Raw genomic sequence first — 9763 nt, 5'->3', positions numbered from 1 at the left:
ATCGCAACCGCCGCGTTTCCTTTTCTTGGGACTTGTGCCAACCCACGCTCCAAAAAAAGAAAGAAAAATAGCAGAAAGAAAAGTGCAGCAAAGCGAACATGGCGCGCTGACCCGGCGTTGCCAAGGCGGTTTTGACTGGATCAACCCGCCGCTAAATGGAGGCACATGCCGCTGCTGCGGGCGCTGTGTTTACGCTCAAGTAGTCTAGGCGTCGTCGGCACATAGCAAATTAGCGTTCGGCACGTGCTTTTATTTTTTTCTTAATCGTCTCAATTTTCCCTTCCTAATCGCCCTCCCGTTCAGAGTGCCCTGCATGTTGAGCAGCACTGATGCCCGAAGTGATTGCCGCATCGGCATCTGAGCTCTCGAAACAAACCAACTGAAACTGCGCGCGCCGCGCGCCCACAGCTGCCGGCCTGTGCCGGCAGAGAGAAGTTAAACGGAGGAGAGGAGCAGGGGGGAGGAAAACGCTGAGCAAGAGCACGGTGGCAAGAGGCAGCGCCTCTCTTTCATCTCTCCTACGAGTGCTGCAGTTGCTGCAGTCAAGCTGTCCTCTCTCTCTAGAAAAGCTTCCTCTCTCTTTAGATAGGAGCAACGACGTCAGGGCAGAAGGACGATGCGATTGGTTAGTCTCGCAAACGGCAGGCCGGTCGACCAATGAGACGACGTACACAAAAGAGGCAAGGTGCCATTATAAGCGGACAGTGCGGTTTTGCCTGGCGAGGTCGTGGCCGCGGTGCTTCGGGCGGTTGTTGCTGGGAGACACCACCTTGCCAGTGCTGTTGCGCTGTTGCTGAGCAGGTAGTGCTGCGCGCGCATTACTTGCCTACTTTCGGTTTTTAGTCTAGTCATCAGTCTCTCGCATCACCCACACGCACGCACAACCAGGCCGCAATGGAGACCACAACGTCCCCGCTCGAGAAAATAAGCAAAGAGGAAACCATCCGGCTTCGCGACATGTATATCGGGTGAGTCTGCACTGCATGTGCACTGGTCGCGCGTTGCCTTTTTTCTGCCGATTTAACGATCGGCCTTCTAGACACCTTGGGAGGCTTTGAGCTTGATGCAAGGATTGCGCGGTTGCTGGCTCAAAATTTGTGTTCATTGACCCTCGCCTCGCTGTCTTGGCGACCTTGATTTTTCTGTCGCCGGTAACGGTTCGTCCCTGCTTTGGTATCAAGGTGCAGAAGAGCTAATACACGGTTGCAAGACACTTTCACCGTTCGTTAGGTGAACGCGTTTTCGAAACGCACCTGCACATGTTTCGTCGATCTCGCAGTTAGCTTTTTTCGGCGTACATTTTGCTCTAGTGTGGCATAGAGCCACTATTCGTTTCGCGCCGTTGCGGTACCTGACGTTCTTGTGAACTCTCGCGCTGCATATTTGAGCGCAATTTGGCTACCTGATCAAGCAAGCATTCGGCCGGGGCTTCCACGCTCTGCGGCATCGTAGTTTGAAAGCGTTCGCGGTGATAAACAGTAGTATACATACATACATGCGTATTTCTACGTTACCTCGTAATATGATGGCGCGAACCTGGCGTCGGCAGCTTTTTACGGCCGGTGATGAGGTTGCACAGAGTCGTTGTGACGTGTTTTCTGTCGAAAGAACGAGCAAAATTGGGATGGAGTCGTTGCACCCTCCCAGAGCATTCATCGCCCAGTTATTTTTATTTTCGTGCCTCATTTTTTTTTCTCTTAAAGCTGTAACGCGCTTGTCGCTCGTGTCAATGGTTGCAGCTTTCGCTTGGTCGGCGTCGCTGCCATGAATGATCGGATCGCTGGTACGTGTGTTCAGATCCTTCATGGTTGAGGCCGTGACCTAAGTTGTTGCCTGTATTCGGCCCTGAACACCTCTTAAAGTGCCACATGCCGTGTAGGTATTAGAACACGTGTGTGCAGCTAATCAGTCATCTACGGCATTACCGGCGCAGTCCTTGCTTCAAGCAACATTCTATTTGCTAATTCAGCACTCCAAATGTCATGCTTTACAAGCTTTTCCCCCAAATCACCGGAACTTCAAATATAGGCTGACATTAAGCACCTTTGTTGTTAACCGAGCTGTCGGCTGACCCCTGGAAATATTGAGCAGTTGCGCTTCGTGAAGCATGTTACATTTGAGTGCTGAAGAAGTGACTCAGGCGCTGTGGTTCTTGTCTTGACTTCGTGGCCATCTGAAAAGAGGTATGATACGTGGGCATTATGCGATTTGCAGTGTAGGAATTCACTTATCCAGCACACTTTCGAAAAGAGGAGAACATGTGAAAGGTACTTTTTTTATTTCACGCTGTTAATTTTCCCAGCGCCGTAACTAAGGGTGCGTTGAGTGGGTTCTGACACCCCCCCCCCCCCCGAAATTTTTTCATGCTTCAACTTTTCCGGTGGCACTAAAGTACTTGCACACCTTCACAGCGACCACCAGTTGCCTAAGTTAGCCATTCTACCACAAACACCCCTCGAAAAGAATTCCTGGGTACGGCCCTGGACTTCTCAATTGGTGAACATGGACACATTTCACCAGTTCCATAACTCATTAGGCCATCAATGCTCTCCTTAACAGAGTCATCAAAAACGGTGTCATGTTACAAATAAATTTTTACGTATTAGTTTCAAGACAAGAGTATGTCCCGTTATGCGAACAGCACTGGCTTGCATTGAAACCTAACTTTACATACTGTGTAAATGCCATGTTTTATGGGAACCTGGGTACATTACTTTCCTGCAAAATGTGCATCTCGTGGCACAAGGTCATGCCTTTACTAGAGAACGACGTCCACAAAGCTAAAATTAAATTGATATAACTTGTGCAGGCCCACTGTTCATCCGTTTTAATTGCACAGCTTGGAGCTTGTTGCTCATATTTGCTTAATCAGGACAGCGGTTGTTGAGATCTTGCATGAATAAAAAGAAAGCAGTGATTGTTAGCACTTCTGGCATGAGGCCAATTTGCTTGACACTGCTGCCTGCATTTTAACAGTGACTCCACAAAGCTAGGAATTCTTGCATGCTTTCTCAGTACTGCTCTGGTTCAGCTTTTTGTTTGTGTACTGCAAACACTCGTGTATGACACGTTTGCTCATCGGATCTGAAGGGCGTTCCACTGCTTTCTTTATGAATCCAGCACAGTCGCTACTTTCATCTCACAATTGCATCATATGGTAGTGCTTGCCTCTTCAGAACTCTAAATATCGAAATTTTTTTGTGTTCAGGTTCCGTGTATGAATTGAGCAATCTCTATAACTGTGATGGCGGTAAGCAGGAAGTCGAGCCATCATTTATCTTTTTGAGGCACGTCAAACATGCTTATGTAAGCACAATTAACTTGATTGGGGCAAGATTTTTCATATTCGTGTTAATAGTTGCCATAACAAGCAGGTCCAGATGGTGAACAACCTTTATGCTGGTCTCCTCTTCAACACTAGTTTCCACGTGACCCCACTTTGCACACTTCTTTGATGGCTTGGATGTCTAGACAGGGCCAACCGCAGTCCTAAGTGCCTTCGTCTTGTCTTCGTGTGTGCTCCTGTGTGCGTGCGTGTGTGTCAGTAAAAAAAAAGACGAGCCCCTGGTGCGTCCCGGCTACACATACTAATCCGCCTCACCTCTTTTAGTTTCCTTTTAGGCGCCCAAGCCCTAACCACCTCAAAGACCACAGCCGCTGCTGCTGCCAGCAGCTTCCAGCACCGATTCGACAGCAGCCCTTACCGTCGCCGCAGGTGTTTCACGGACAGATATCCCGCTCGGCTGCTTGCAGTGTCCCGAACTTTGGGAGAGCTAGAGACACTGATTGTAGCGCTAGCGCATGGTGGACAGGTGGACAAAGGACGGATGCAGAGTGCATGCGCTCTAGGCTGACTGAAACAGCCCGAGGCAGTGCTCTGCCAAGCACCCATGGCCAGAGGAGACCAGCTCGGACTACACACTAGGAGAACTCCCGTGCACAATGAACTTGGAGATAGCTCTAGGCCTCCTTGTGATCAGATCTTGTGATGGCTAGAGATCCACCGTGAGAAAAAAGGTGGGCACCCCGCTTGTTGAGCAGCGGGTGTGGCCTGTGCTTCCAGATGGTAAATGCGTATTGACACGGCAGAAAAGAGGGGAAGGTAATGATCTCTTGATCCTCCTTTGATTCATTTTGGTGTACCCAGCGTGAGGTCGCCCTTGCACTTTAAGGCAAGGACGCAGGTGTGCTGGTTGAGAGAGGAAGTGTTGCACAAAAGATTGTGTGAATGGGTTTTGTTGTGAATGGTCCAGAAAGTGCTTGTCACTTGAGTGTGTGGTGTGTGTCGTGGTGTTGTGTGTGCGTGGCTTGTGAATGAAAGTTGCATCCCCTCCAGTTTGCATGTCCTCCTTACCCTTCCCAACTGCCCGGATTCCTCCCTGCCGTTGCAGCCAGGTCGGCGTGACAGTTTTGCCTGCCGACGAGGTCTGCGACACATTTTTTTCTTCCCTCCTATTTTTTTGCTGTCCTGCCTCGTCACTTTTGTGTCTGTGCTCGAGTGGCAATGTATGACTGAGTTTTTCAGCCAGTGCGCTGTCGCGCACAACGGTTGTTCTAGCCGAGGGCACTACTCGGCGAATTGTGAAAACTTTTTTTCAGCTCGCGGCACCACCCTTCCCCTCTCGTACTGCCGAAATAACGAAACAGCAAAAAGCAACCCTCAACGTTGTCGTCTAGGTTGCAAGACTGGCCATTTTTTAGTCTTTGACTAAACCGTGTTGGTTCACTGCCAGCTTTTCTCAAAATAGCAACAGGGCAAATACACTGATACTTGCAGCAGTACGTCATCAGTCACTAGCGGTCTTGGAAGGAGGTTTTCCTGGGGCTTCTTCCAATTCCTGTTTGTGTTAGGCAGTAAGGGTACCCCTGCAGATAACTGGAATGCTTCAGAGTAATGCAGCCCTTAGGCAGGTAGTCCGGGCACGAGATTTTTGTTAGAGTGAGCACAGCTTAGGGGGAAAGGGGGGCACTTTGACTTACGGGCATGCAAATTTTGGACTACCTCTATTTTTTGATCGCATGTTGCTAAATAAAATTGGGGTATACCAAAGCTTATCAGCATTGACCTGTTTGGCCAGTCTTGTAGCCTAAGTGATTTGCGTTGAGAGCTGCAAATGCACTTGCTTTCCTCGCTCCATGGTGATGCAACTGACAGTATTTCCCTTTCTCTCTCTCTGCTGCCTGTGTGTGCTGCAGGAAGTCGTGTACTGTGTTCTTCAAGAGCAATGGCCCCCTGAAAATTGTGCGTGGCCAGGGCCAGTACATGTACGACGAGTCTGGCAATGCGTACCTCGACTGCATCAACAATGTCGCCCATGGTGAGTGTACCATCCTGTTGCCTGCTCTGCTTGTTTCGAGGGAGTAAGAGAGGAAAATTGTGCACATCCTCTGGCACCAGTCTGGCTATTAGTGTCGTCGTTTGTGCTTTTTCAGTTCCTTAAGACTGTTGGAACCACCACGACACAGTGCGGAACATGTGTATGAAGCTTGAGATGCTTAAAGTCGGAATGCTAATTCGGAGAACACCTGAATGTATTTTTAAGTGTTTCATGACATCTCTTCACCTGGCAACAAACGTTCTCGCTCCTCTGTGGTTTCGAAAGGGTCAAATTGTAAATCTTGGTACAATAATAATCGTTCAACTTGCTAAGGCAGTATGACTGCTGTTGAAGGTAACTGTAGTGCAAGATTCCGCAACATTGCAACTACACACTTTGAAAAATCTGTCAAAGCATGCATTAAATACAAAGCGCAGAGATAACCATGTGGAAGTAAGCCCCTCCCCGCATGTTCATCTCCTTGCAGTGGGCCACTGCCACCCACACGTGGTCAAGGCTGGCGCAGAGCAGATGGCTCTGCTTAGCACCAACAGCCGCTACCTGCATGACAACCTGGTGCTCTACGCTCAGCGGCTCACAAACTACTTCCCAAACAAGCTTTCGGTCTGCTACTTTGTTAACTCGGGGTTAGTATGCAAATTTCCGTTATACTCTTTCGGGTAGATGTGGTTGAGTAGAGTACTGAATTATTTTTGCAATAGTTTTTTCTGCACTTCTATGCATTGGAAAAGAAATAGTGACAAGCATCGAAACACACTAAGCAGTTTTAGTACTTAATGCGTACTTCTGCAAACTATAGTTGCAGTACACAAGCAGTGGACGCTGCCTTGATTTGTTCTTGCATTTCGGTGTGGATGTCGCATGTGAGTGCGGCCAGTGGAATTGAGCACAGAGCTGTTGTTTCCTTTTCTTTCTTTCTCTGAGCAATATTGTAGTACGTTCATGACATCAAGGAAATTTCGCCTCATGCCCCAACATTGCGATTATGTTTATAACTCCACATCTGGCATTTCGAGACCAACTTTAGTGTCAACTTAAGACATCTGAACATTTTCCATCCTCCTCTGGCAGATGCTAAGTGTCAAGCCTTCTTTGCCACCTCGAAGAAATGTCGGTACTTTTTTTTCTTTTTCTAAGCAACACATTCTCTTCTCTGCATAGTTAGTTTCTTGCACCAAAGAATGGTATCAAGTGCTTCGCTTTTCACTGAACAGTAGGTCTTATGATTCTTCTGCATAGTGCTGCTACAGCAGCATGGCTAACTGCCAAACAAAGCTTTGGAAGGAAGGCCGAAAGTAAATTGGGGGTGAGGACACAGTGGAAATTGTGGCATAGCTAATTGGATCTGGAAAAAAGGTTCTTGCAGCTATTCAATGACATGCAAGAGTTCCTAAGTATGTAGCAGATTGATTAGATTATTGCATCTACATATACAGTGGAACTTCGATTATACGACTTTCAGGGGACCGCGCAAAATCTTCGTATAATCCGGGCGTCGTATAATCGAAAAACCGAGAATATAGGCAGTGACGGTCATTTTTGCCCCACAACAGCGGGCACATAATGCCTAAGAAAGTCCGCGGCACAAACCTACGCTGCTCCGAGGAACGTAGATTAAATTAATTGAAAAAATGACAACCACGCATTTTATCGGAGGTGTGAACGAACCTTTATTTCTCACCTTTTAAAAAAATCTGTGATTTTCTTCTGAGAGTTTGCCCAGCCACGACGCATCAGCTTTCTTTCGATAGCTGCAACATCTGGCAGCAAGTCGCCGATCTCATCGCGTGCGCAAGCAAACCGCCGAATGTGGTCGACGTAGCACAACACGTCCGCGTAAGTCGGAACGGACACGCTAGCCTCTGCAGCGTCGTCATCTCTTCCTCGTCGGAAGTTCCGCAGTGTCGGGACGCACAGTTTCGATAATGTCATCCAGCGACACTGCACACTGCAACGTCGTCGTCGGCACCAACATAGTCCGCGAAAGATCCAGGCAGCTCCAGGCTGCCGAACTCTGGTTCATCGTCAACAGGCAGTGCAGCTTCACTGGTAGAACAAGCACCATTCTATTAAAGCCGCAGTGCCTGAGGAGTTGGCGATAGTTTCTGGCGTGACTGCGTCCCATGCACTAGCAATGTAGTGCATTGCATCAAGCACAGAAAGCTTCTTATCCAACTGCTTGCGTTCCATGCCCGCCAGCCGACGCTGCACCAGAAACTTCCGATATTTCTGTTTCATGCACTTGATGACGCCAGCGTCAAGTGGCTGCAGCTGGCTAGTGCAATTGGGGGGCAGAAATACAACTTTCACATTTCTCAAATGCGACATATCTGATGGATGGCATGGCGCATTGTCAAGCAGAAGAAGAATCTTCTGTTCTTAGCCCCCATTTTGGAGTCCAGCTGCTGCAGATATGTAGAAAACATAGCAGCCGTCATCCAGGCTTTCCGGTTGAACGTGTACTGGCACGGCAGCCTTTTCAAATTCTTGAAGCATCGCGGCTTCTCAAACTTGCCGATCACGAGGGCAGGAAGCTTTTCAGAGCCGTCTTCATTAGCGCAAAGCAATACGGTAAGACGCTCTTTGCTTCGCTTACCCCTGTGACAGCTCTCTCCTTTGAATGCCAATGTCTGTTCTGGCTGCATATTATAAAATAATCCAGTTTCGTCCGCGTTGAACACGTCGGACGGCTTGTATTCCCGTATCAATTCCGGCAGCAATGCAGTCCACTTTTCTACAGTGTCGGAGCTGACTGACGCGCTCTCTCCACAGCAGCGGCTGTACACAACTCCACTGCGTTTTTTAAAGCGATCCAACCAGCCATTGGAGGCTTTAAAGTCGTCAATGCCGCAGCGCAATGCAACTGTCTCAGCCTTCTCCTTCAAAATTGCGCCATCCACGGCGATTCCTGAACTGCGGGCCTGACGCAAACCACTCAACGAGGGCCTTCTCCATGGCAGCATATTTGCCATCTTTCGCGGCCTTCCTGTTCAGGCCGAACTTTGCCGCATTAGTAGGATGCTGTCCTTCTTCGCGAGTATCGTTTTCAGCGACGACTCGGGAATGTTCAGGTTGCGGGCAATGCTGGCCTTTGTTGCTCCGTTCCGCTTCTCTGCCTCCTCGATTATGCGAAGCTTTTCTCCGAGCGGCAGCGGTTTTCGGTTCCGCGACATTGCGAGACGCAGCACTCGCAACCAAGAATTCGAAAGCTTCCTCGCACACCAATGTCCGAAGACAGAAAATTTTGCACGTGGACACAGCAGCTGCGGCGCAGCACAACCAACCGATGAGGCAAACACGTGAAGGAATGGCTGAATGGCAGCACGGCAGTAGGCCTATTCGATTTGCAAGCTTCGACCAATCGCGAGCGGCTAAAACGCCCCAGCCCTCTGGTAGCTAGACAGCGGCGAGTTCCGGTTCCCGCGGCTGTCGCAAACATTGGCTCAACAATCGCCGTTCAACCGTCCGGTATAACGACACGAAATCTAGTGAAAGTTAGCGATACTAGAAAGCGAGCTCGAAATTATCTGCCATTTATCTGCTCACAACGGTCACTACAAAACTACAAAAGAGAGAGAGAAAAAAAAAAGGCGACAACGGAAGTCGGCAGTGCAATGCGACAAAACGAATGCGCTCCGGCTGGCTCCGGCCAACGTTGGCTCTGGCTAGCTATGGCCGACCGCGTGTCGAAAAATTGAAGAGGCCCTGTGGTGGCAGCGGGATACGAACTCGGTTTCCCGACTTTTTTCGCCCGGCGCAGTGTGTTTGCGTGCCAGCCCGCGTCATCGTAGGTCTTTTTTTTTTCTCGGACAGTCCAGCGAAGCGGCGTACGAGGCGGGGGGCCGGCGTAAAATTGCGTCGTACAATTGAGGTTTTTAATACATTATTTCTATGGGGGTTTTGCCGGGACCAAGCCAATTCGTCGTAAAACGCGGGTCGTTGCAGGACGGGGGACGTATAATCGAAGTTCCACTGTATCTAGACTTGAAAAGGGGGTTAGGTGCTTGTCATGACAGTTGTCATAAAAATATAGTCTACATCAAATTTAACCCTCTCAGTATGACTTGTACATTCACAAGGTACCCACTTCCATTAGTTATTCTTTTAATGCCTTTGTATCGTCTGCTGCTGTTTGTGCTACACCTCGCTACTCTTTTGTACTCTGCAGGTCTGAGGCGAATGACCTTGCCATGAGACTGGCAAAGTGCTACCAAAGAACAAGGACATCATTTGCCTTGACAGGTACGAATGAATGCCCATACTTCAGGAGAGAGGGGTGGGGGGGGGGGGGGCTTATTGTGAGTTTTTTGTTGTTGTTTAAATGTGATGTGCCATTGCTGGTGATAAATTTCTCTAGTTTTAAGATCTCGTGCTTCGGTACTAAAGATATGCAGCTACTGAAGCTATTGTCGTTCTTTTCTCTG

The 9763-nt window shown here is 48.9% G+C and overlaps 1 protein-coding gene and 1 pseudogene across 1 annotated transcript in view; both read left to right on the top strand.

Moving 5' to 3' along the window:
• Positions 1-709: 709 nt before the first annotated feature.
• Positions 710-9763, top strand: part of LOC119379597 (5-phosphohydroxy-L-lysine phospho-lyase-like) — a 42721-nt pseudogene continuing 33667 nt past the window's right edge.
• The window catches only part of LOC119379596 (5-phosphohydroxy-L-lysine phospho-lyase), a gene marked incomplete at its 3' end in the record, with an annotated part of 210944 nt that continues 204490 nt past the window's right edge, over positions 3310-9763 (top strand). Inside the window, 1 exon segment of the mRNA XM_049412030.1 lies at positions 3310-3493.

This window comes from Rhipicephalus sanguineus, chromosome 1 (assembly GCF_013339695.2).
Source record: "Rhipicephalus sanguineus isolate Rsan-2018 chromosome 1, BIME_Rsan_1.4, whole genome shotgun sequence".
Lineage (NCBI taxonomy): Eukaryota > Metazoa > Arthropoda > Arachnida > Ixodida > Ixodidae > Rhipicephalus > Rhipicephalus sanguineus.
The sequence above is the reverse complement of the archived record's forward strand: the minus strand, read 5'-3'. Positions and strand labels throughout refer to the sequence as shown.